Source organism: Delphinapterus leucas, chromosome 20 (genome assembly GCF_059928025.1).
Source record: "Delphinapterus leucas isolate spDelLeu-1000000601 "Yukka" chromosome 20, BTC_Dleu_Yukka2, whole genome shotgun sequence".
Classification (NCBI taxonomy): domain Eukaryota; kingdom Metazoa; phylum Chordata; class Mammalia; order Artiodactyla; family Monodontidae; genus Delphinapterus; species Delphinapterus leucas.
This window is the reverse complement of record NC_143148.1, coordinates 51,192,845-51,217,074: the sequence shown is the minus strand read 5'-3', so window position 1 is coordinate 51,217,074 and position 24,230 is coordinate 51,192,845. Positions and strand designations below refer to the sequence as shown.

At 45.3% G+C, this 24,230-nt stretch overlaps 1 protein-coding gene and 1 pseudogene across 6 annotated transcripts in view; both read right to left on the bottom strand.

The window, feature by feature from the left end:
• The window catches only part of WWOX (WW domain containing oxidoreductase), a 982,828-nt gene that overhangs the window by 890,926 nt on the left and 67,672 nt on the right, over positions 1–24,230 (bottom strand). The gene's annotated exons all lie outside the window — the stretch shown is intronic.
• On the bottom strand, positions 1,982–16,225 carry LOC115802508 (zinc finger protein 142 pseudogene; annotated as a pseudogene).

The window sequence follows — 24,230 nt, the reverse complement described above, 5'->3', positions numbered from 1 at the left end:
CGACACAGGCTGGCCCTCAACTCACGCTCGCTGCTATGATAGGTCACGCAACATCACCTTTTCCTCTTGCTCAAAATTAGATACCACGCGAGTCATTTTCTCTCCAGCCTGGGTAGGATTTCCCCAGGATAACAAGGAGATCAGAGTTGTGTTTTGCCCTCACTACAAATGCTCAAGCCAGGCGGCAGTCGGTGGGGGTGATAAAACTGTCTCTCGGGCTCTTACCGTGACTTTTGTCCAAAATGATCAGAGAGTACATTAAATCATTAGCAGAAACTTTGCTGCCTGCTGATTTTACAACGCAGGCAATGAAATTCATTGCGGAAGCAAAATAAGGCCAATAATATAATTACAGCGCTCTGCCTAGGCAGTCAGAGCTAATGCTATTATTTGACATTGCAAGGCTGTGTTTTGTTCCCCAGAGCTTCAGTGGAGACAAGGTTTGCCCTAATTGGTTCCAAAGCACAAGCTCCCCACCACCATCTTTCCTCAGGACCAGTAATGTTAATTTCCACATGACTGTAAATAGTATTTGCAAACAATACAAACATGGTAATAAGAGGCTAGGTGGGTAATTAATGTGGTTACAAAGTAGCTTATTTGCATTTTTATTTAAAAACGACCTTCTTTAAAAAGCAGCTCAGATATTCTCTTTGCAAAAGGAGCCTTGGTTAAAGAGTACAGTGGTAATTACTCTCTTTAGGGGTTCTTTTATATGTCCTTCAGGGAATTAGAATGAAAAGATAAGCAGAATTACAAAGGAAATCATGTAAAATATGAAATGTACTATAAACACTTAGTAGCGTATTTACCATAAGCTGGGCCTACCTTTTTCATTAATGGAATATTTTAACCAACTTACAATACATTCAAATTAATTGTAGATATGGTTAAAAGGTACAATCATCTAGTTAAACTTTTTTTTGTGTGTAAAGGTGTAAGAATTATAAGATTTTCCTGTGCCCTCACGGTGAATTCCACAGGGTCACCTCCTGCCAGAAAGTGCCCTCAATCAGATAAAGGGTTAAGTGCGGTGACCCTCAGGGATAAGGTGATCTGTGTTCTTCCCTGACAAAAGGAAACCAGGTTAGCGCAATCATTTCATCTATCTCTTCTTAGCTTATGTCTTGCATTCCTGGGCTCAAAACATAGGAATTCGGTCTTTCCCATTCTTTTCCCAACTGTGATATGTGCAAATTTTTAGAAGGTTTCCAGGGTCAGGACCATTCAGCAACTGAGAAACGTGAATTCATTGTGAAGCCATTTAATCATCACCAGTGGGAGGTGAGTCAGGAGCTGTCACAGAGATGAAAAGGCACATCACCACCCCTCATGGAGTTCATGGTCTTTTTGACAAAACTGTCACATGGAGGTGCCTGTCAGGTTGGATGAAGGAGCAGGTTCCAGTAGGCCTGCAGGCACTGGGAGAAGTTCCACACGGGGTGCAGTTTTCAAGGTGAAGGAAGAGGACCTGAGCAGCGGAAGGGTGGGGCTCTGCAGGTAGAACTGCCAGCAAGTCCCAAGGTCCTGGGACACGGAATAGCTTGGTGGGCCTGGGGAACCTCATGGGGGCAGCCCAACGGATCAGAACCAGCAGAAGGCAAACAAGAAGCTGCAAGTGCAAACGTCAGCCAGGTAACAACTCCGTTCACTTATTCCTTCAACGAACATTTATTAAGGACTTGCTCTGTGCAAAATTATGTTCTACATCAGAACTCACACTCTATTGGGATAAGGCAGTCAGGAAGCAATAAGTATAACACATGAGGAAATTAAAGAAAATGTTAGTATACACTCTAAGTGCTAAAAATAAAAGAGAGGAAGAGGACTTTAGAAGGATCAGGGGTGAAGGTGGTTAAACCAGGCAGGATTAAGTAACAGTCAAAGAAACAGGGGATGATAGCTACTGCTCGGTCCCAGCTAATCACTGTCAAGTCTTCCAACATTTTTAAGACAAGTGAGAAATTTGGATTCTTGAGTGAAATTTTTTTTTTTTAACTTAAAAAGCCAACAAGTAACCTACTGAGCAGCTACAGTAAACCCTGTCTGCAGAGGAACAATGTATAAAAGCTCCTAACTTGAAAGGGACATTATATTGTTTTTTAAAAAAATACATCTTAAAAAGATCTGTCTTTACTCTCATTTACCCAGCCCTCCAAAATTTATCCCCCCAAATTTTATTTCTGGCTAAGACTGCCTGTCCTCATTTAAGCATCTCTATTCATGCAGATTCCACACGATGCTGACACTTTGTCACTCCCACCCCTGCCATCCTCTAAACATTCAAAGCATATCTTTCATTGGTTGCATAATGGTGCTGCCGCTACACAAGACGAGATCTAAATAAGACCAGCTACTTGGTATTGTTTTGAAAATATTCACCCGGTAAAATTTATTTATACTTTGGATAGAATTCAGAGGCTGTAATAATGTTTTAAATATGATTTCAAAATACTTGAGAAAAGCAGAAAAGCAGTGAAGTGGAAGGGAAGGATAATAAGTTTATGACATTCACGTAAATATATCCAGAAAACTGGGTCATTTACACCAGAACTGCAATCTTTTCTGTTAAAATATGCAAATGTCAGTATGAAAAGCGGTTTGCGGTTCTAAAGAAATACAGCACTACAAACGTCAGCGTGAGGGAACTCAATAACACTTAATGAAACTTTGGATTGCAAATTAATTACTGATTGACTAAGACATCTAGAGGGAAAACAGCCTCGATGACAGAAGGCTGGGAATGGGCCATAAATCTGGATGCGTCTTGCCAGGACTCTGAGCTGCCTTCTCCTACTCAGCCCATTAATGCTAGGTTAATGGGGTGACTGGTCCCTGCAAAGACCACCGGTTTGATTCTCCGAAATGAGACTGGTCAGGATTTTCCTGACTCTTTCAGATATACCTTTCTTTCTTTTCTTCTTCTTCTTTTTTTTTTTTTTAACTTGTGTATTTGTGGGTTTAACTGCTTACGGGAACCTAAAATAAAAAGTTAAAGAAACTGGTGAAGGGATATTTTACTGAAAGACAAAGGGTGCCTATGTTAAGAAACTGTCCTTGGTAGAGCATATTGTTTGGTCACTGTTATTGTTGCCTCCTTGCCTTTGCCATGCTTTCCTATAGGTGGGGTACACTTTCCTGCCCCACTCATGTCGGTCTTGGCCCTGAGACCTGATATGACTATCGGAATGTGAAGGTCACTTCTGCTCAAGGTCTGAACAGAAGTCCCTGGAGCTTCTGCCTCTGGTGACTTCTCCTGCAGCCTGGGTACTGGAATGACAACTCATGAGAAACAGTCTGGGGAAGCCCAGCTGATACAGCAGAACCACGGCCAACTTCCAGCCCTCATGGGGCATGAACAAAGAATACACATTGGCATGAACCCCTTGAGTTTTTGCTGCAGTAACAAGCAACCTCTGGGGCTGCTTGTTACTGCAGCAAAAACTGACTAATATGCAGTCCTTGCCCATTAACTAAGAACTTTTCTACCACAGTGTTCAAGTCTTACCTGTTTTCTGCATACATAAGACATTTCATAACATTCAACTATAACAGCTCTAGACTCATAATAAAGAAATTCTCACCTATAGGATAAAAGCCTTTTTTTAATAGTTACTGTCACAAAATGGACAGGGAAGAGAATGCATCAACCATCATTCGTAATAAGAGCTTCCAAGTAATGAATGGTCAGCAGTCAGCAAACAACAGCAACAAGAAACCAGTAACACCACCAAGTGCTTATTACTATGTGCCAGGCACTGTTCTAAGTTGTCACAAACACATATTTCCCCACAAAACCCCAGGATGTGGGGCCTATTTTTATCTTCCTTCTATGAACAAAGAAAGTGAAACAGAGAGGTTAGCTAACTTGCCCCCAAACTATGTGGACAGCCCTTATCTTTTTTATTCTCCATATAATTCTGAGTTATTCCTTATCAAATTCTACTGTTCTCTGTGTCATCCTTTCAATATAAGCGAAGCAGGTTAATTAAAAATATTCCAAACATCAACATTCCATCATTCCTGAGGTAAGTTACTCCTATGATCATATATCCTGTAAATTCTGAGAACGGCTCTAATAATGATTCCAATTCATCTTCCCACCACGCTGCGCCTTCCAGCCCCCCTTGGACAGCTCTAACATGCGTTCTCAAATCCCACCTCAGGGAAGAATCCCTTCCAAGGATCAAGAACCTGCCTTGCTGTAAATCCTTACCTGAAACCTTCCCCATGTGGGAAATCTGTGTTAATTCCACCAAACTGTAGCTATAAAACAGCAATCATGTACAGGGGTAAAAAGAGAGAGAGAGAGAGACTGAAACTAATAAAGTGGAATTAACATATTCATGTGGATGTCATATATAATATGTACAAAACAGGTATCCAAGGTTTTTAAAATGAAACCTGCTAAAATGTTGGGACCGTATGATACGTGTTTGGACCATTTTGTTGAAAGCTCAAACAGATATACTAGAAACTCACAATTATGCTATTTTCAACTGGCGGGAGTATGTTTTTCTACCTTCCCTACCTACCTGTGAGCAAGGATCACCCAAGCTAGTTGGTTCAACCCCATAGCAACAGTCCCAGGGCCAAGGTGGGCTGTCCCAGCCTGCACTCTGCTCAGCTGGCTGTGGCCCACGAGAGAGGAGGGGGCACCCGATCCTCATTCTCACAAGGGGGCAACGTGGCAGGTGGCCCTGGAATGGGATGGGGGATGACCCGGTGGGCCAGCAGCACCATCTTGCCTGATCCAACCCTCATCACAGAGGGTGGGCAGGGAGTATAGAAAATATAGTTTATTCCACACTTTTGTCTTAAAAAGGGAGTGGAAAATGAAAAAAGTAACCCTGAAGCTGATATTCACCTTTAGTGTTCGGACATTTAAGACCAGAGGTGCCAGACACAAGGAAAGAACCCTAAGAAAGTCACACAGTTATCAGGATACAGATGGCCTGGGTTCCACATAAACACCGGTTGGGAGGGACAACATGAAAGGAACGTGAGTCTGCTGACATGCAAGGCCCCCTGTCCTGAACCCCCATTCATCAGCAGTCACTCCAAACCCCATGAAGTAGGTGGTGTCATCTCAGAGATTCACTGCCTGACCCAGGTAGGACATCCACTGAGAAACTGGGCTGGGATTCAAACCAAGTGGTTTTGACCCAGATCCAAAATGCTTTCCCCTGTAGGATCAGTGCGACTACAGACAGCCGTTACAAAGATGCAGGACCTGAAGCAAATCACTCTAAATGGGACCCGACTCCTTCTCCTAACATGTCTTCTAGGATAGGATGGACTGGAATGGATGTGACACTGAGGGTCAGAGCACCTACTAGGCAGAGCCTCTGGGTCCCCAGGACTCCCCAGGCGTACTAGATAGGACCAATTTGGTTGCATGTGACAGAAACCCAGCTGAAACTAGCTCACACACAAAGGAAGGTTCATCGGCTCCATAACTGCACAAGCCCAGGGGTGACGTCGGCCCAAGGAACTCTTTTGCTCTCTCTCATTTCAGCTTGCCTTCACCATTCTTATCTGTCTCCTTGTAGCTGGAAATACAGCTCGTAGCAGCCCATATAAACATCGTTGTAGCTCCCAGCACCTAAGACAAGAGAGCATCTTCTTCACTGACTACTGACTGGTCTGGCTCCGGTATGAAAGACCATAACTGGCCCAGACTAGCTCATGCAAAATACTACCATGGTCTTCACTTCCACAGTCCCCAGGATGGAGCTGTTAAGAATGAGCGTGGGAAAAGATGCTTGACAAGACAACAGCTATCACACTGGGGAAGCCAGGGGTGGGAAGGGAGCTGCAGCAGAAAAGTAACAGGGGTTTCGTTGTTATTATTATGTTAGCCACTGGCTGTTCGCGAACTCCGAGATCCTTTCTCTTTCTCAACAAATAGACTTAAAGGTTGTCGTTCCAATTTCATACGCCCTGCATACAGCTGGGCTTATGACTCTCTTCGCTCGGCTCTGAAGATGGACAAAGGAGCAGCAAGCACTATTGCAGAGACACGCAGACTTTCACATCCCTCGTGAACCTGCATCAACAAAGAGGAGGATGGAGGCAAGGCACCCTCTGTGCTGTGGCATCCATGACCACCGATGACCAGTGGTGAAGGGCAAACCCGCTGGGCCTGGGACACCACAGGTAGGAGGTCCGGGGAGGCCACGCCTGCAGAGGTGAGCTGATGCCTCCAAGATCTTACCAATTAACTTGTCACAACTTGCCTCTGGAACCCGCCTAGTCCTGGTCCTAGGAACTCAAGCTTCTTCCTGTTGCTAGTGCCAACTGAAACATATACACACACACACATATGCACACAACTTAAGAGCTGTGAGTTGAGTTTTATTCAGGGTCTTACTGAGGACTAGAGCCAGGATTTACCCTCTGAGATGGCTCTGAGGGACTGCTCCGAAGAGGCAGGGGAGAGGCTAGTGGGTGCATCTATATTGATTTTGGCTAAAGAGTACGTGCAGTCAAACATCCATCTCGGTAGAAGCTTACTGCCAGTCACGAGGAACAGGTATCCAGTTAATGATTTTAGTGCCTTTCTATATCCGGGAAGATGCAAGAATCCAAGTTCACGCAGTGGAGGCTAACACAACATTGTAAATCAACCATACTCCAATAAAAATCAATGAGGAAAAAAAAAAAGAATCCAAGTTCATGAAATTTTTTTCTGAAATATATCTAACTCTCTAAGGGGCCTGTTTTGCCAAAACACAGAGTGCCTCATCCTGAACTCCTTTCAGGGTGTACTTCAGTGGCTAACGACTTAATCCTTGTAGAACCCAATGGTGGGCGACATTCCTTGTTCCACACCAGCATGACTCAGCCCCAAACCTGTCCCTCGCAATTCCATCCTGCAGATGAGCTGCTCCCTCCCAGCCACTGCTTGGATCAAATGCATGCCTGCACTGGAATGCCAGGAACTCTGGTGCTGACTTCTCCTCTGCCTGCCCCTCCAAATCCTTCCTGCCCACTCACCCTCCTTCTCTGCCCTGCCCCCTCCTCTCCATCCCTCTTCAATAGTTTTATAGCAGGATCTAATCTAATCTTTATGGTTAGCCAAGCACGGAATCAAAACAGAAGATGTGCCGTACTTCATCAGATGTAGGTTCCATTTTCTCCGGTGGCCCCAAGGAAAATCATTTATATGATTTCAAAAAGAATGTCCTTTCCCCCCCACCCCACCCCACCCAGCCTGGTCAAGACCCATGAGGGATCTTAACATCCATAGATCTTTCGATACCCTTACGTGAGCCAATGAATTTTCCACCTGAACCATATCATAAGGGCCCATAATTTAGTGCCACTCTATAAAGTATGACTTACTGTTTTATTTTTTTTCTAATTTTAGCCCCTCAAAACTTCCAAATAATACTCTTACTGTTCTGGGATTTTTCAAATACGACCCTTTTACACCAATCTGTAGCCTTAAAACTTTATTTTTCCCAACTGAGGCAAGCGAACTATTCTTCTATGTTCAGATAAAAGCACTTCTCACTACTTTCATCATTTTAGCTGTATTGATTTAATATTCATGGACAACCACTGAATTCCATAGAAAACAGCTAGTTGGAAAACCATAGAAAGTACCTTTTAATCAGCTGAATAAGAAACTGAACACTTCCAAGTTCCCATAACCCTCGTGAGGAATTACAATGAATGAAGAGATGTTATATTAATTAAATTCTTGGAATGCATCCATAATGCTTAATGGAAATGGAAGCCTTAGGAGGTCTTAAATGCCTGCGACACACCCACCACATCATTTAAATCCCTGAAACCCACCCACATCTTCCAAGGAATCTGTTTAAACCCTATCATTTGCATCATACAAAAATACTTAGATTTATGATAATTTTTATTTTTTTAATCTATTTATTTATTTATTTATTTTTGCCTGCATTGGGTCTTTGTTGCTGCGCTCGGGCTTTCTCTAGTTGCAGCGAGCGGGGTCCACTCTTTGTTGAGGTGTGTGGGCTTCTCATTGCGGTGGCTTCTCTTGTTGCAGAGCACAGGCTCCAGGCGCGTGGGCCTCAGTAGTTGTGGCTTACGGGCTCTACGGCACAGGCTCAGGAATTGTGGCGCATGGGTCTAGTTGCTCCGCTTGCTGCCATTTCTTAAGCAACTGGCAGGACCTTGACAAAGAAAGGCTTAGGAAACACTTTTGCTTGGTCCTCCAACTGCCCTATGAGAAGAGGGACCTGGGATGCTGCAAGGTTAAGGCCACCATGCCTGTCAATGGTGGAGCCCAGGTTTGTCCTACGTTTATTCTGGTGGTTCTTTTTCTCTTTATTATTCTTTTGTTTAAATAAAAATTCAGTGCAACAACAGAACTATACAAAGAATAACCACCTCACACACATAATTTGGTCTATATCCTTTCAGATCTTTTGGGGTCATTTTTTGGCAATTTGCTTCTTTTTTTAAGTTTATTTACTTATTTATTTTTGGCTTTGGGTCTTCGTTGCTGCGCATGGGCTTTCTCTAGTTGCAGTGAGCAGGGGCTACTCTTTGTTGTGGTGCGCGGGCTTCTCATTGCGGTGGCTTCTCTTGTTGCAGAGCATGGGTTCTAGGCGCACAGGCTTCAGTAGTTATGGCTCTCGGGCTCTAGAGCACAGGCTCAGTAGTTGTGGCACACGGGCTTGGTTGCTCCGCAGCACATGGGATCTTCCCAGACCAGGGCTCGAACCTGTGTCCCCTGGGGTCTCTCCAGGAGCACCTGGGGACAGATTTCCAGCTACTGCTTCCACAATGATCTCCATGTTCTCTGTGTCCTCTTCAGTTGCTGTGGTTTCTACCAGCAGGCAGCCTGGGTCAGCAGGCAGAGGTGGAGGGTTCCCAGAAGGACAGGGGCTCTGGACAGGCTCTAGGAGTCCACGGTTAGAGAGAGGTCGGGGGATCAGCAATAGCTCAGGGCACAGTCCATCCATCTCCCCAGTGCTGTTGGCTGGCTGTGAGTCCAACACAGGGTCTGTCATCACCACCAACTTGTGTGCTATGTCCTCTTACATGCTTAGGGAGGAGCCAAGGAGGACGTGGTGTCGTCTAGATTGAGCCGCTGGAAGGCGGAGTCAGGTGGGACATAGGTGGGCACAAGAGAAGAAATGAACTTATCTTCGGGGCACGGGTACGCGTGGCCTTGGACGGATACAGTCCCCTCGCTTCTCGGGGCCTCAGCTTCTCTATCTGTAAAGTGGAGACGATGACAGAGTACACATCGCTGGGCGGGAGCGGGAATCACAAGTGCCAGCAAATGGGAAAGCCATTTTTAACCTGCAAGGCTCCCAGCCCTGCGCGGGCGGGAGCCTCATCTCTATCAAGACTTAGATTTAAAAAATGGACTAAGGAAGAAAATGAAACTTCATCTATCTTCCTTCCATGTGTTGTTTTATATGTCTTCTGATTTGGTTCTGTATAATTTATCTCAGTTATTTAGAATTTCTTTCAACCTTCAAGAAGAAAGCTAATTCTGACGGGAGAATTCAAGTGTGTTCATTCATTCATCCATTCATTCACTCCCTCATTCAACAAACAGGAGAAAGCAACTGAGAAGAAATCATTCATTGAGTACCCATAAGCACCACGTCCTAGAAGCTTTGTCTATTTTTGCTACAGTTACACAATGATCATGTGGACCAAAAAAAAGCTTACTGAATGTCATCCATGGGCCTCACACTACACCAAATACAAGATATTCAAATATCAACACAACAAATCACGCGATAATCATCATTATTAGTCTCTTCAATTTACACATGTGGAAACTCAGGCTCAAAGAAATTAGGTTTCCATCATCACATGGGACTCTAATGGTCACCGGTTTTATATTCAAAACTACCTTTTGTTTGTTTAAGATTTCCAAAGTCATAACAGATCTTAAAGTGGAAAACAAGCATTGCAAATACATTTCCATCCTGGGTGGGGCGGGGGCAGGTGTACATACTCCTGCATTATAAAACATAGAACATGCTACACTGATACATAACCTGTACAGCTGGTGACATAACCCTCCTGGTTTTTTTTTCAGAAAAAGGTAAACTGAGGAAGAGTGTTTCTGTATCTAGACAATACGTTTAATAAGGATGTGGGAAAGCACAAGGGGCCATAGGAGAGGTTGATCACACCCCTGGGTTTTTAGCCTGGAGAAAAGGCAGACAGGTGCTTCTCTGTGGCCTCCTGGCATGTTAAAAGTTATGACACAATAGAAGTTTAAAAAAAAGTTATGACAAACTGTCCTCCACCTTAACAACAAGAAACGGATACAAATCTTGGGACACAAATATCAAGAAAGACTACTTTAAGTAGCCACAGAAACAAATACCTAGTTAACCCTCCTGTTTAAAAAAGCTTTGCAATACAACAAATATTAACTACTTCTAAAATCACCAAATTCAACTTATGAGGCTCTTTCTTAAAAAAAAAAAGAAAAGAAACAAACAGAACAACCTGGGGCTTCCCTGGTGGCGCAGTGGTTGAGAGTCCGCCTGCCGATGCAGGGGACGCGGGTTCGTGCCCCGGTCCGGGAAGATCCCACATGCCGTGGAGCGGCTGGGCCCGTGAGCCATGGCCGCTGAGCCTGCGCGTCCGGAGCCTGTGCTCTGCAACGGGAGAGGCCACAACAGTGAGAGGTCCGCGTACCGCAAAAAAAAAAAAACCTGAAAAATCTGGGAGTTAGATCCGGTGTAAATCTTCCAGAACACCTGGCTCATATGGATCATACAAACTACCTGTTTAAGGGGAAGGCATTCCTCTTGCCCTTCAAACTGGGTAAGGAAGTAACTGCCTTCTAAAGAGATTTGAACCACTGTGACGCTACTTAAAGCGAGGTAAAGGAAGGACAAGAGATTTAGGTTCTGAAACTTGGAAAAAAGACCCTGTGTCATTCTCTTCTCTTTGGCAGATTAAGGTACCAATTTCTATTATGCCATTTCTCACCTTCTAATGAAACTAGTTCTGTAACCCTCCAAAGACCAGGAGTTCCCTGAGTGCAGGCTTCTCTTCTTTGCATCTGCTCAGCACCTCGTGCAAAGCTTGGGATAACTCAGCCACATTCTAAGGGTGGGATGGACCGACAAATCCATGGACCTCCAAGCCAAGAGCACCTTTTGCTACTAGGTTGCCTTGAAGCTTTACTCTAAGCAACAGCCCTAATTAAGAAGTAACTCAGCAAACTATTATATATAGAGTGGTGAACAACAAGGTCCTACTGGATAGCACAGGGAACTATATTCAAAATCCTGTAATAAACCATAATGGAAAAGAATATGAAAAAGAATATACATGTAATATCTGAATCACTTTGCTGTACACCAAAAACTAACACAACATTGTAAATCAACTATACTTCAATTGAAAAAAAAGAAGTAACTCAAAGAATAAAAACTAATGTAAAGGGTGTTTCTTGGGAGGTGACAGAATAGTTCGGTATCCTGATTGTGATGGTACTTATGCAAACCTCTATATTTAACAGAACTATACACACACACACACACACACACAAAGTACATGTAAAAACTGGTTAAATATAAATAAATTCTTTAGTTTATAATTAGGTACCAATGTCAATTTCCCAGATTTGATCATTCTAATATGGTTATATAAGATGTTATTATTGGGGGAAGCTGGGTGACAGTCAGGTACCCAGGAACTCTCCGTATTAGTCTTTGCAACGTCTATGAGAATCCAAAATTATTTTTAAATTAAAAAAAAAATTTTAAGTAGAAAATGCCAACAAGTCAAAGGACATAAATTTTCAGGTTAAACTGTGAGTTCTAACCATTAGGGATTTGTGAGAAAGACACCAAATTTTTTTTTTCTCTCTCTCTCTGTTGCTTACCCTTTACATCAGTACCATTCAATAAAACTAATGAAAGTCACACATGTAATTTAAATTTTCTAGTAGTCAAGTCAAAAAAAAAGGGTAAAAAGAAACAAGTGAGATGAACTTTAATATTTTAACCCAGTGTCTAAAATATCATCTCAGCATGGAATCAATATAAAAAACACTAATAAAATATTTTACCTTTTTATACTATGTCTTCAAAATCTGATAGGTATTTTATTTCACACTTACACATCATTTCAACCTGGACCAGGCGCATTTCAAGCCCTCAATTGCCATATGTGGCCCCTGGCTACCATACTGGACATCTCCACTCTAGATACCACCTATAAGTGGCTGTGAAAAGTCACTTGGAGCTGCTTTCTTACTTACACTTTTTATTTCCTTTGGATGAATGGTTATCTCCAGCATTTCATGCCTACTTGATGGTGGCAGTGCACACCACTTGAGGGTAATAGATCTAAAGGAGTGCCGTCTACTGATGAGTTTCTAGACATACACTTATTTTAAAATAACACACACCCCCACAGCCAAAATCACAGTTCAACTTGAAAACGTTTTCTGGATGTGAAATTTTTTCTGCACTGTGACATATTCCTGGGGACAGTGGCGGGTCCTTTCTATCCAGGTCATCATAGAATGAAGACAGAGTCTCATTAGCTGTAAGGAGTTTGGGGGTGGTGGGCAGGAGGGTCTCTGATGCCTTCCCTGTTCCCTTATGATTCAAAGTTGCATTAAACACAGAATATCAGTTAAATAACTACAAAAACCCTTGAAGTAACCAGAAGGAAGTCCTGAGGGCTGCTCTCTGCGAGTCTAATTGTCCACCTCCTGTCACTCCCGTGGCAGGTGTGCACCCCCTGCACCTAGAGGTTACCTGTGGCTCTGGCCCAGGGAACGTGAGCAGCTGCGACAGCGTCACCCTGAGCATGAGTCTGAAGGGCAGTGCACGGTCAACACGCCTTTCTCTTCCTGTCACAACACCCAGAGACGCGAGTCGACTCCGGTTGGCTAAGCGAGGTCCCATCTAGCACAGCCTTCCCAGCAACTCACGATGGAAATGTCATTGGAACGAGAAATAAACCTCAGTTGTTTTAAGCCCCTGAGATTTTGAGGTCGTTTGTTATTACGGTCTAGCTTGGCCTGTCCTAACACATCATTCAATTGTCGATTCCCTACGCGTGACATCAACTATTCCATCCAGGGTCTCTCCCTGAGTACTTGGGCCTTATCGTATCTGCTATATAACCCAGGCTGGGTTTTACAGTGGTTTCATTACCAACCATAAAAACTGTAACAGTGGAACTGTATAAACAAACCAAACAGTGTTTTTACTGTAAAACATGAATGTAATATAAATATTTGTCTTTGCCTTCTCTCAGCATCTGTAATGAGAGCAGAAAATTCATGCCATATGTTTATAGTATGAAGGGGGAAGAAGAAAAAAAGATCTCAGTGATTCATCCATGCGGGTGCTGGCTAAGCTGGTTAGTATTTTTAATTCATCCATTTTCTTTCACAGATAAATTCTCCACAAATCCTAAAACCCTTATGATCGTTAGTTGCCAAATTCATGACTGTTCCTACAGGAGGGTCCTTGCTAAGGAGAACATGAATGTGGGGCTATGAGGTCAGCTTCTCTGACAAGATGAGAAACTGTGGAGTGAATGAGGACTGTGGCCTCTCCCCAGCCCGGCTCCACAAATTTGCATATGAAATAACCTCTCTGAACACTTGAAAAGACTCGCCCTACCTCTAGCTGGAAGTGCACCTGGACACGTGGGGTCCTGAGAGCTCCTGCTTTTTTTGCATCCTCACAGGGAGAAGCACGGAGCACGTTAAGTGGCTCCTGCCTGCAGGAGGACCTTCCGATTGGGTTGGAGCGGGGTTACGGCCCCTGCCGAGGTGTGTGCCAAGCACACGATCCAGCTTCGCACGCAGGGAGCAACGGGGAACGTTTTTATTTCAGAGCCATAATGGAGTCCTTGATGTGAAGGTGCTGAAGCCTGCCCGGAGTGTCTGGGCAGCCTTCTAGGATGCCAGCCGAGGGGCACAGAGAATGGTTTAATTTGCTCCAAATTGGCTCACGGACCAGAGGTTTCTGGAAACTGTCACTGTCCCACAGAATCCAATACCACAGCAAGGAAGCTCTGTTTGAACACAGAGCAAACATACCCGGACGAGGCTCTGTCTGGCACAGAGGAGGCCGGCCCCTCGTGGGCACGAGAGCTGTTGGCGGGAATAGGGGAAGCAGGAAGGCCTTGATGGGCTAGAGCCCAGGACAGGCAAGGCACAGAGAGGTAACCTCCAGAAGCTCTCGGCACGGTGAGCAGCGCCAGTGGGTGGAACCTAGTGCGGGCCACAAGCCGGGCACTGCCACCTCACTTAATCTTGACAAGCGTCCTATGCAGGGAAGCAGTTAGCTTGAGAGGCACGTGGAGGAGAGCCTGGACTGAGAATACTCACTGCCAGCAGGTGGAGAGCCGGGATTCCTACCTAGGTCGGGCTGATTCCAAAATCTGGGCTGGCGACCATGAACTCGGCAGCTGGAGTCAAAGAAGAGCCCTCATATTTCTAACCAGCTGGTCTAACACCTTCCAACAGTGATGAGAAACACAGGTACTGGGTCTGCTCCTACCCAAGTATTACTGAGCCTGGACCGTCAACCAGGTCCTGCCCTCCTCCTCCGAGTTGAGTGTTGATATTATTATTATTAATTTACATGTCTGTCAACACACCTATACTCCCTGAGGGCAAGCACAACATCTTAGGTACCTATACAGGCTCACCGTCTAGTGGGATGCTTGGCATGTAATAAAGTTCCGACAGATGTCTGTTGCTTAAATAAGGGGACCTTCAGCCAACAATCAATGTGTGATGTGATCAGCGCTGTGATGCATGCATGTTTAAAAACCAAAACGTGGACTTTAAGCTCCTTGAAGTCAGGAACGTTTGCTTTCTTTGTCACTGCCACGTCACTCAGAGAAAGGGGCTGCTAACAATTTGCTGAGGGAAGGGAGGGGAGGGAGGGAAAGTGGGCAGGAGAGGGGGAAAAGCAGTCCAGGAAAACTCTAGGGGAAAGACACCAGTGGGCAGAGACTCACTGCATACAGAGGCATCAGGTGGACGAGCTTGGCTGAGGTCACCCCAAGCAGAGGAAGTCTTCTGTGACAAGACAGAAGGAGACGGGAGGGTTCGGGAACAGCTATGAGGCCGGTATAATTGGGAAAAGGAAGAGAATGGTCGGAGATGAACCTGGACAGGTAGGCAGGGGCCAGACCACACAGGGACCCCAAATTTTTTTTTTAATCCTGTACAGCACACACTAGGTACCTGGGTACCGTTCTACATATCCAGGCACCATCCTAAGCGCTTTATGTGCAAGACTTCAGCTAATTTTCACAACCTTGTGACTCCAGTACTATTAGCATTCCCATGTTACAGATGAAGAAACTGAGGCAACAGGAAGTGAAGGGCACCTGGTTTGTAAAGGGAAGAAATAGGATTCAAACTCGAGCAGACCAGAGCCCAAGGCTGTTGCTTACACCCATATAACATATCTTACAGATCAATCCTTTTAGCCCAATTAAGTTAGCATGCTTTAGCACCCCTTCCCAAGAAGGTGCCTGGCACTGAATAAGGATACACTGAGGCTAAAGGAATCCTTTCCAGTAGCCGTCACGTTGATCAGGTAGGCTATTTACTCTTGTTAAATAAAGTCTTTATATACCCCAGTCTGTCCGCTTATAAATTTAAAATATATTCTATCGCTTTTTAAAAATCTATATTTAATTATACAGCATCAGTGAAATTTCACTTGGGGAACGATAAGCTAACATAAGTGAATGCTTCCAATAGAAAAAGCTGTAATTTAAAATAAATTACTGTGTTAGGGAAAAAAATTTACTCTCTTCGTAGAAAAACAATTACTATCTGGTATTAGGTACCCCACGCGATTAGAAAATCACATCAATAGCAAAGAACCAAATAAACGCCCCAAATTCCTCCTCTCCCCATGTAGCTTTCACTGGTGATCCCAGACACCAAGTGTGTGTAGCAGGCTCTGGTCCGAGTTTCATTAAGCCTTAAAATCAATTAAGCCACGGATTGGAACAATCATTCCTCCTTTGCAAAGTACTGATATTTTTTTCTTGGCCGCTTTAGGGCTTTTCCAGCACTCACGGGGAGATTTATGTTAGACAATTTCTTTCTGATTAAAACAAATCATAGCTCAACATTTCTAATTTCCTCCTTTCTAAGCAAGAAATGATCAGAGAACTCTGAAAACAGTGATCAAACCCATCGTGCAGAGGCTGGCACTAAAAACCTCCATAAAAACACTCCAGAGACTAGTTCTCTCCCCCTTCTCCCCCTCCCCCTTCTCCCCCTCCCCCTCCCGTTTGTGTGTCTTTCTCTGTATGTCTGTTCCACCCCACCCCCACTCTGGCTCTGTTTTTCTCTGTCTCTCTCTCTCTCTCTCCAGCTCATCTCTCTTTCAGTAAGCGTCTGTCTTTGACAGGTTTCAGGGCAATTACTTATTAACCGAAAGGCAAAGGGATGTTAGAAGCAAAGCCCACCCCAGCTGGTTTTCTGACCTAAGTAATAGGAAAAAGGAGGTTTCTATATCTACCTCCAAAGGCATCACCCGAGGCCTTTAATTTTTAGGGAAGTTACTGATTTAGGACTTCCCTGGTGGCCCAGTGGTTAAGAATCCACCTGCCAACGCGGGGACACAAGTTCGAGCCCTGGCCCGGGAAGATCCCGCATGCCGCAGAGCAACTAAGCCCGTGCGCCGCAACTACTGAGCCTGCGCTCTAGAGCCCACGAGCCACAACTACTGAGCCCATGTGCCTAGGGCCATGCTCCTCAACAAAAGAAGCGACCGCAATGAGAAGCCCACACACAGCAACAAAGCGTAGTCCCCGCTCACCGCAACTAGAGAAAGCCCGCATGCAACAACTTAGACCCAACGCAGCCAAAAATAAATAAATAAAAATTAAAATAAATTTTAAATCAATTATTTTTTAAAAAAACAAGAAGTTACTGATTTCTGGTCAACCTTCTCTCTCTCGATCACATACACTCTCCAAGTAGAGACCAGAAGGCTCCTGGATGTACCCACAAGCCCTTCCACGGACTCCTTGGGCTGTGCCTTTCCAGCTGATCCACTTTTCCATCCTTCAAAATCAAGTTGATTTGTGAGCCAGCTGCCACTTCTCCAGAACAGCGAGGGGAGCTGGCCAACTGAGAAGGCCCAAACCGGGGCTAGTGATTTTCAAAGGACTGGGACGCGAGGCGCTTCACACCACGTCCCATGAACGAGTCCGTCTTCAACAAGCCAGCAGGTAGCTGAAGAATTGCGGGGAATTCAGCGGCACCAACACGAAAATCGACTGACACAGCTGGGCACTCCAGATAAATATTCTGCTTATGTGTACCTTCTGCTTTTCCAGAAGCAGACCAACCCAAGCATCCCTTCCCACAGTGATAGGGTACTGCCTCCCGGGTTCTAGCCCCAAGGCTCAACCTTCAGTCATTCACCCAACAAACACTTACTCAGTCCCTCCTAACGGCCACGCAATGTGCAACACACCGGGGAAATACCGAGATGAACACAGCAGGCAAGGCTTCCGTCCTCCTACAGCAGGTCATCTCTTCTGCTTATTTGCTGTGTGGGCTTAGACAAGTTCCTCAACTTCTCTGTGCCTCATTTCATCTGAAAATAGGATTCATACTATTACCTACCTCACGGGGTTGTCATAAAAATGAACTGGATTAAGGCATTTAAAGTGTTCCACACCGTGGCTGGCACACAATACTACTACCATTACTATTATGATAGCATCACCATCCTCATCATCAAGATCAAAATAAGAAGGAGAATTAAACCTGCCGCCCAATTGAGCATGAAGTGTTGGGTGCTTCTATTCCTGTCTCACAGGCAATTCTATGTCCTTTTTAAAAACATACACACATTTTTTTTCCACAGTAGGCAAATGGGCAGTATGACACTTTGTCTCAAAAGAAGGCATCACTTGGGCTCCCCTGGTGGCGCAGTGGTTGAGAGTCCACCTGCCGATGCAGGGGACACGGGTTCGTGCCCCGGTCCGGGAAGATCCCACATGCCGCGGAGCGGCTGGGCCCGTGAGCCGTGGCCGCTGAGCCTGCGCATCCGGAGCCTGTGCTCCGTAACGGGAGAGGCCACCACAGTGAGAGGCCCGCGTACCGCAAAAAAAAAAAAAAAAAAAAGGCATCACTGCCTAAGTAACACTGGATGGGTGAGTTACCCTCTCTGGGCCTCAGTTTTCCCACCTGTCAAGTGGGAGAGTTAAACTGGATGATCTCAGAAAGTCCTTTTCCATCCCCAAATGCTACCGCTTTACAAACACAGTCTACCCAAATGTGATCCTGTAATTCAAAACTTTCCCTGAAAAACAAACGACTTCACTAATTCGTGTCTGAATTTTCCATTATAACACTCTTGCATAAACTGGCTCATATCTTTGCAGGATCCCCTAAAAGTAATGGCTAAAAGAGTTATGTCAAACCCAGTGGCTCATATATGACTAAAAAGAACTTTATTTTTTTCACAGATGCCTTATAGTAACGTAGAATTATTCCTGCTTTTCTATGATGTCTCTGAAAAACTGTCTGTGTCGGCAGGTCTGCAAGGAGGCCAGCAAGCCCGCGATGGCACTTTGATCACTAACGTCACTGCCACGTGCCCCACCATCTCCTCCAATATTGCAGATTTACCCAGGGCTGAAAATAAACATTTAACCAGCTCTCCCTCGTCCACGTTCACAGACCAGACAAGCCGTGAACCATCCCAAACAGAAGGCAATTCTGAATGACCACTGTTTAGCTCTGAACGGCGTTCTACGAATTCTGGGTAGATTTCACACTGGGGAGGGTCTGGCTCAGCCTAACATCAAGAATGCATTTCTGTTCCTCAAAGTACACAGCACTATCCATAAGAGGGGGGATCTGGAAGCTTCCGGGCGGTGGGAGAAATCACACGAAAGGAAGGGTCTCTGGAACAGAAACTCCACAAAAGATCTGGAGTCACGGTTAGTTTTGCAACTCTCGAAGGAATGGAGACAACCTTGGGCTGGAGTCTGGCCGGCCTTCTGTGGGAATGAAAACAGCAAGTTCTTAAAAGGAAAAATTAGGAGACGACCCAGAACTACAGGGACGAAGGCCGGTGTGAGGCTCAATCTGCCCCATCAGAAGCCAGACTTGACCTCTTCGTCATCAAGCCAAGCCAGGCCCAGACACCCATGGGTGGTCTGCTCAGGTTACTGGGGTAACCGCACCTGAGAGGGCTGCTCAGACGTCCCAATTTCCCTCCTTGCTGATGCCTGCTCTCCTGGTATAATTATTATGACTCTGTGACTCTCCGCATTTCCTGGTCTGAAGAATAAACGGTCACCCTACTCCTGAGAGAGGGCTGCGGGTAAGTAAACATGTTTTGCTCTATTTTCACAGAGTTTCTGAGATGGAGGAACGTGTCCCCCACAATCTGTGAAAGGTTCTCAGAGCAGGAAAAGTTGGAAGGGATGATTATCCTTCTCCTTTGGGATTCAGTTCATGGACTTACATGTCAGAAAACAAGCAGGTGCATTCAGCATCCTTCTCAGCCTTTCCAGCTCAGAGCTGCCACTTTAACCACCGCTTACCCGGAGCACAGCTCACGCGTCTCCCGGCCTCCACACTCCCTCTCTGATTCAGCCTGAGCATCTGTCTTTCTGCATCGCTATGTGTGGACTGCATCACCCCCATGGGGATCCTTCAGTGGCTGTCAGGACCGAGGGAAGAAAGCCCATTCTCCTAAAAGGACAGAATCCAAGGTCTTCAATGGTCTGGTTTCAAAAGGCAGGTTCCGGCCTCCAGAGACACCCGCATCCCACTCCAGCCAAAGCTGACTATGCGCCGCTCCCAGGACACGCTTCCATGCTCTGCTCGTGCCCTTCCTTCCACTGGAATGTGCCCTCACCACCGGGGCTGACTGCAGCCTGCCAACACTGCCTTCTTCAAGGATCCTGCTTTGAAGCACGTGGGAAAAGCATCTTTCACGAGTCCTAAGACCACCACGCTTCCCATGCTCACCGGGTCCCAGAACGGGTTACAGTTTGGCGGTATCGCCTCACTGGTCAAGTCCTTGAGGGCAATGATAATACAGTTAAGTCCCCTACACACAAACGAGTTCCATTCCAAGAGTGCGTTCATAAGTCCAACACAGGTAGCCTAGGTACCCAACTAACACAATCGGCTATACACCGCTGTGTTTACGCTTGCTTCCGGACATCCTGGACTTGAAATAAAGACGCTGTACTACTGTATCTATACAGTCCTGTAAATTTCACAGAAGCACAACCGCTTGTAGAGGATGCACGCAGGTGACAATGTACGCCACACACGTGAACTAACTTATGCATCTTTGAAAGTTCTCAACTTGTATGTAGGGGACTTACTATATTCTAAACTGACATATATCACCCGTTACACACAATAGATGTTTAATAAATATTTATACAATTTTTTTAAGCAGTCTAAAAATTCCTGGGTTAGTTGGTGAACGAGCTTGTAAGAACACCTGATTCTGGTAAACAGAGGTAAAAATCTGTACCTGCCCTTTTATTTAAAAAAAAAAAAAAAATCAAACAGCATGAGAATTGCAGAGCAGCAGTCAGCATCTCTTGGAGGGATTGTGAGACACAGAGTGCTGGACTCCACCTCCAGAATTTCTGATCCAGGAGGTCTCCAGTGGGGCCCAAGAATTTGCATTTCTAAGAGGTTCTCAGGCGATGCTGACAGTGTGGGTCAGGGACCATGCTTTGAATATCACCGTGTAAATTTCTGCCCCACTGGAAATAGGGATTAATCAATGAAACACCATTCAGATCTTTACAGATGTGCCCTATCCTTCCCTGCCTTAAAAACAGCACCCTCCCAGCCCCCCTTTTCATTTTTGTCTGCATATTGCTCACAATTTGATGTAGATTTCAAGCATCCTGTAATTCATCAACAAATTCTCTCCTGGCTACACATTCCAAGTAATTAAATTTCAGTAATAACTTATTCTTTCTGCTCCAGCACCTGCATTTCATTTGTTTATATTTTCCCAGAGTCATAAATCTGAAGGGCTGTCAAAGTGCCATAATATTAGTGCAATAATCAAAGTTAATTAGTCCCTCTCAATAAACAACAACAAAGCCATTACAAAGATGCACTGAAGTTTCTTCCAGCCACCCAGTTTTACAGATCGCATTGTGGCTGAAACAATTAGAATCTGAGAACTGCCAGGTAAATGAGGGCAGTGTTCTTCAGTCATTTAAAAGGAGACTCTGCACTTTGTTTGCACTGATGCCTTAACTCCAGGGAAGGCCCAGTGGGTCCAGGCTCTGCATCTGGTACCTGCTGAAGGGGACCAAAGCAGACAGGATTCTCCCCAGCTGCTAAAGCCTTACCATGTGCATCCCAAACTCCAATAATAAAAGAGGGACACAGGTTGCAAAGAAATGAGGCGCCAGCCTCACTGCCAACTTTTAGTAACCTGATGCCTTCAATAACTTTGGATTTATTATTTAGGAAATTTGAGGGATGTGAGTGTTAGGCGGGTTCTGATGAGAAGGCAGCCCAGTGGAACTCGGAAGGCAGAATCAGGGCCAGTGGGTGGAAGACGCTTGGAGGAAGATTCTCGCTTCGGTATAAGGGAGAACTTTCTAATTAAGAGGTGCACAGAAATAGGATGGGCTGTCTTGGAAGGGAGGAGCTTACCCATCCCTGGAAGAGTGTAAGTGAATGCCGGGTGAGCTCTGTTCAGGGATGCTGTTTAACTGGTCTGCACGGGGACCTGGATGGTTGACGCCACCCTAAGAACTTAGGATTCCCTGCATTTAAGAGGCAATCGCTGGGTGAGTCCTCACGCCTTGTCCTTGGAACTTACTGTCCAGTTTCTGTCTGAGATCCTTCTCCCCTGAGGCCATGACCCCTGTGTTTGTTACCCAATGCTATGTCACCCCTCTCCCCAAAGTGCAGTGGCTTAAGACAGTAAGCATTTGGTTTTTCAGTAAGATTCTATAGGTCAGGAACTGGGATGGCTCTGACTCGAGATCTCTGATGAGGGTGCCACTGATCTGCCAGCCGCAGTCACCTGCAGGCTTGACGAGCTCAGAGGAGTCTAGGAGGGCTCACTCGAGAGGCTTGTCGCATGGGGCTCGGTTCCTTATCACACGGGCTCCCCTCAGGGACGCCTGAGCATCCTCCCAGCATGGCAGCTGGCTTCTGCGCAGTGAGTGATCCAGGACAGCAAGCAAGGAGGAAGCCACCGGCCTTTGAAGACCCTTCCTGGAAGTCATACTCTGTCAATTCAGCCACCTTCTATTCGTGAAGACTGAGTCACTAAGACGAGCCCACGCTTGAGGGGATGAGAATCAGGCTCCGCCTCCGAAAGGGAGGCGTAGCAAAGAATGCGTGGACAGATTTTAAAACTACCACAGCACTTCTAAGGTCTTCAAAATCAGTCACATCTGCACCCCCCAGCTGGCTAAGGGGCAGGGGCTAGTTCCAGGTGAGCGCCCCAGGTACACAGAGTTGGTTCTGCCAACCCCACGTCTCTCTGGCACTAACCACGGCCTCTGCGGACCCCAGCCAGCTCCGCACCAGGACGTGGGCTCCGGGGATACAGACAGCCACCTCCCCACCCTGCCCTCACGCCCTAGGGACGGAAGGAGCCCCCGGTTCCTCACCTCGGCTCATCTCAGTATTACCTGACACATTGATGGGAAGATGGAGAGAGGCTCGGCTGTTTCCTGGGACTCTGATCATTTATATATATTTTAAAAAAAGGTATAAGAGGAAACACATTTTCCCACAAGATTTCTGAGAGTATTTGTCTAATTTAGGGATCTGTGTTGAACAACTAACCCTCTCCTGAAACTACCAATTTTTTTTTTTTTTCTGAGTCTTTACTACGTGCCGGGCTCTGTACAAGAGAGTATATTCGTTACTTCAGTTCAACCTGATGAACGCTGAGGGCCACTGTCAGCACCATTTCCATGCTGCAGGTAAATAAACCAAGGTTCAAAGACATAACCAAATGTGCCCAGAGATACCCAGTGAGCACAGGATTCAATCCCAGGTCTGTGTGACTCTAGGGCTGGGGCTCCCTCTACTCCTCTGGGCTGCCTGCCTATAAATTAAAGCTTAGTCTATTTTAAATATATGCTTAAAATAAACCTTAACCTTTTGTAGCGTGAGCTGCCCCATCCTGAGACTGGCTGCCTCGTTTACGGCTCTCTCTCTATTTGTCCTTGCCTGGAAGATGTTGTTGGCACAAGGACTGCTTCTCCTCTCTGCTTAATCTAACAACTGCTACGTCTGAGACTCTCTATAAATGCCCCCATAATAAATATGAAAAACAATCTCAAGCATACTTTTTCCCGCTTAAATAATGGACCCTAAATGCCTAATGGCCAGAAGCAGAACCTTCGACCACTGGCTGAACACCATCTGAAGATGAAATCCATCTCTTCCAAGCACGTCAAAACTGTTTAACAAGAACTCAGGGGGCCCCATATTAATGAAAGAATGCATCTGCATTGAGTTTCACATGATTGGGAGTGATGGTTTGGAGCTACCCATGTATGCTTGACTTTCACTCTTTAAAACTCAGCAGTAAATCACAGCCCTCGTTATGCGAAGGTTACAGTGGATATAAAGTATGAAATATTCAGTTCAAGACTGAGTGAAAAAAACCAAAACACACACACACAGACAAAAAGAAGACACGAAGACGGTGATCAAAGACAATGAATAACAGGCGAGATTAAGTCAATGCAAAATTTTCAGAATGAGAAATGAAATGCAAAACTTAGAGGAGAAGGACCAATCACAAGTTTTAGGCATTCTGGAGTCAGAGGAAACTCAGAATATTTTAGCAACCAATTATGTCTATGAGAGGAATGAATAATTTATTATCTGATAAAGAATCTTTCCGGAGCCTATGAAGAGGAAGGTCAAAGAGGCAGCTTCAGTGCAAGAGTACATATACACTACATAGCACTTGAAATGGAAGTCTGGGAAGAGCTTCCTTGGGGGAGGGGAGGTTTCATCAACTCCATCGGGTTACAAGAAGCCACCTGGTAAGCCCTCTTCCCTAGGTAACCACAGGGACCCTTACATAATGAACAGAGAAACACGCAAATCCCTACGAAGACAATCTTTGGCTAAGTCCTTGAATAAGAAAGGCCAGCCCTCCAACACAACACACACCAGTAATTTTGGATTGGGTAACAAGATGGCGTTGGGGTCAGGAGATATGGCTTCAAATCTTGGATCTACCATGTAGCTGTGTGAGCTCAGG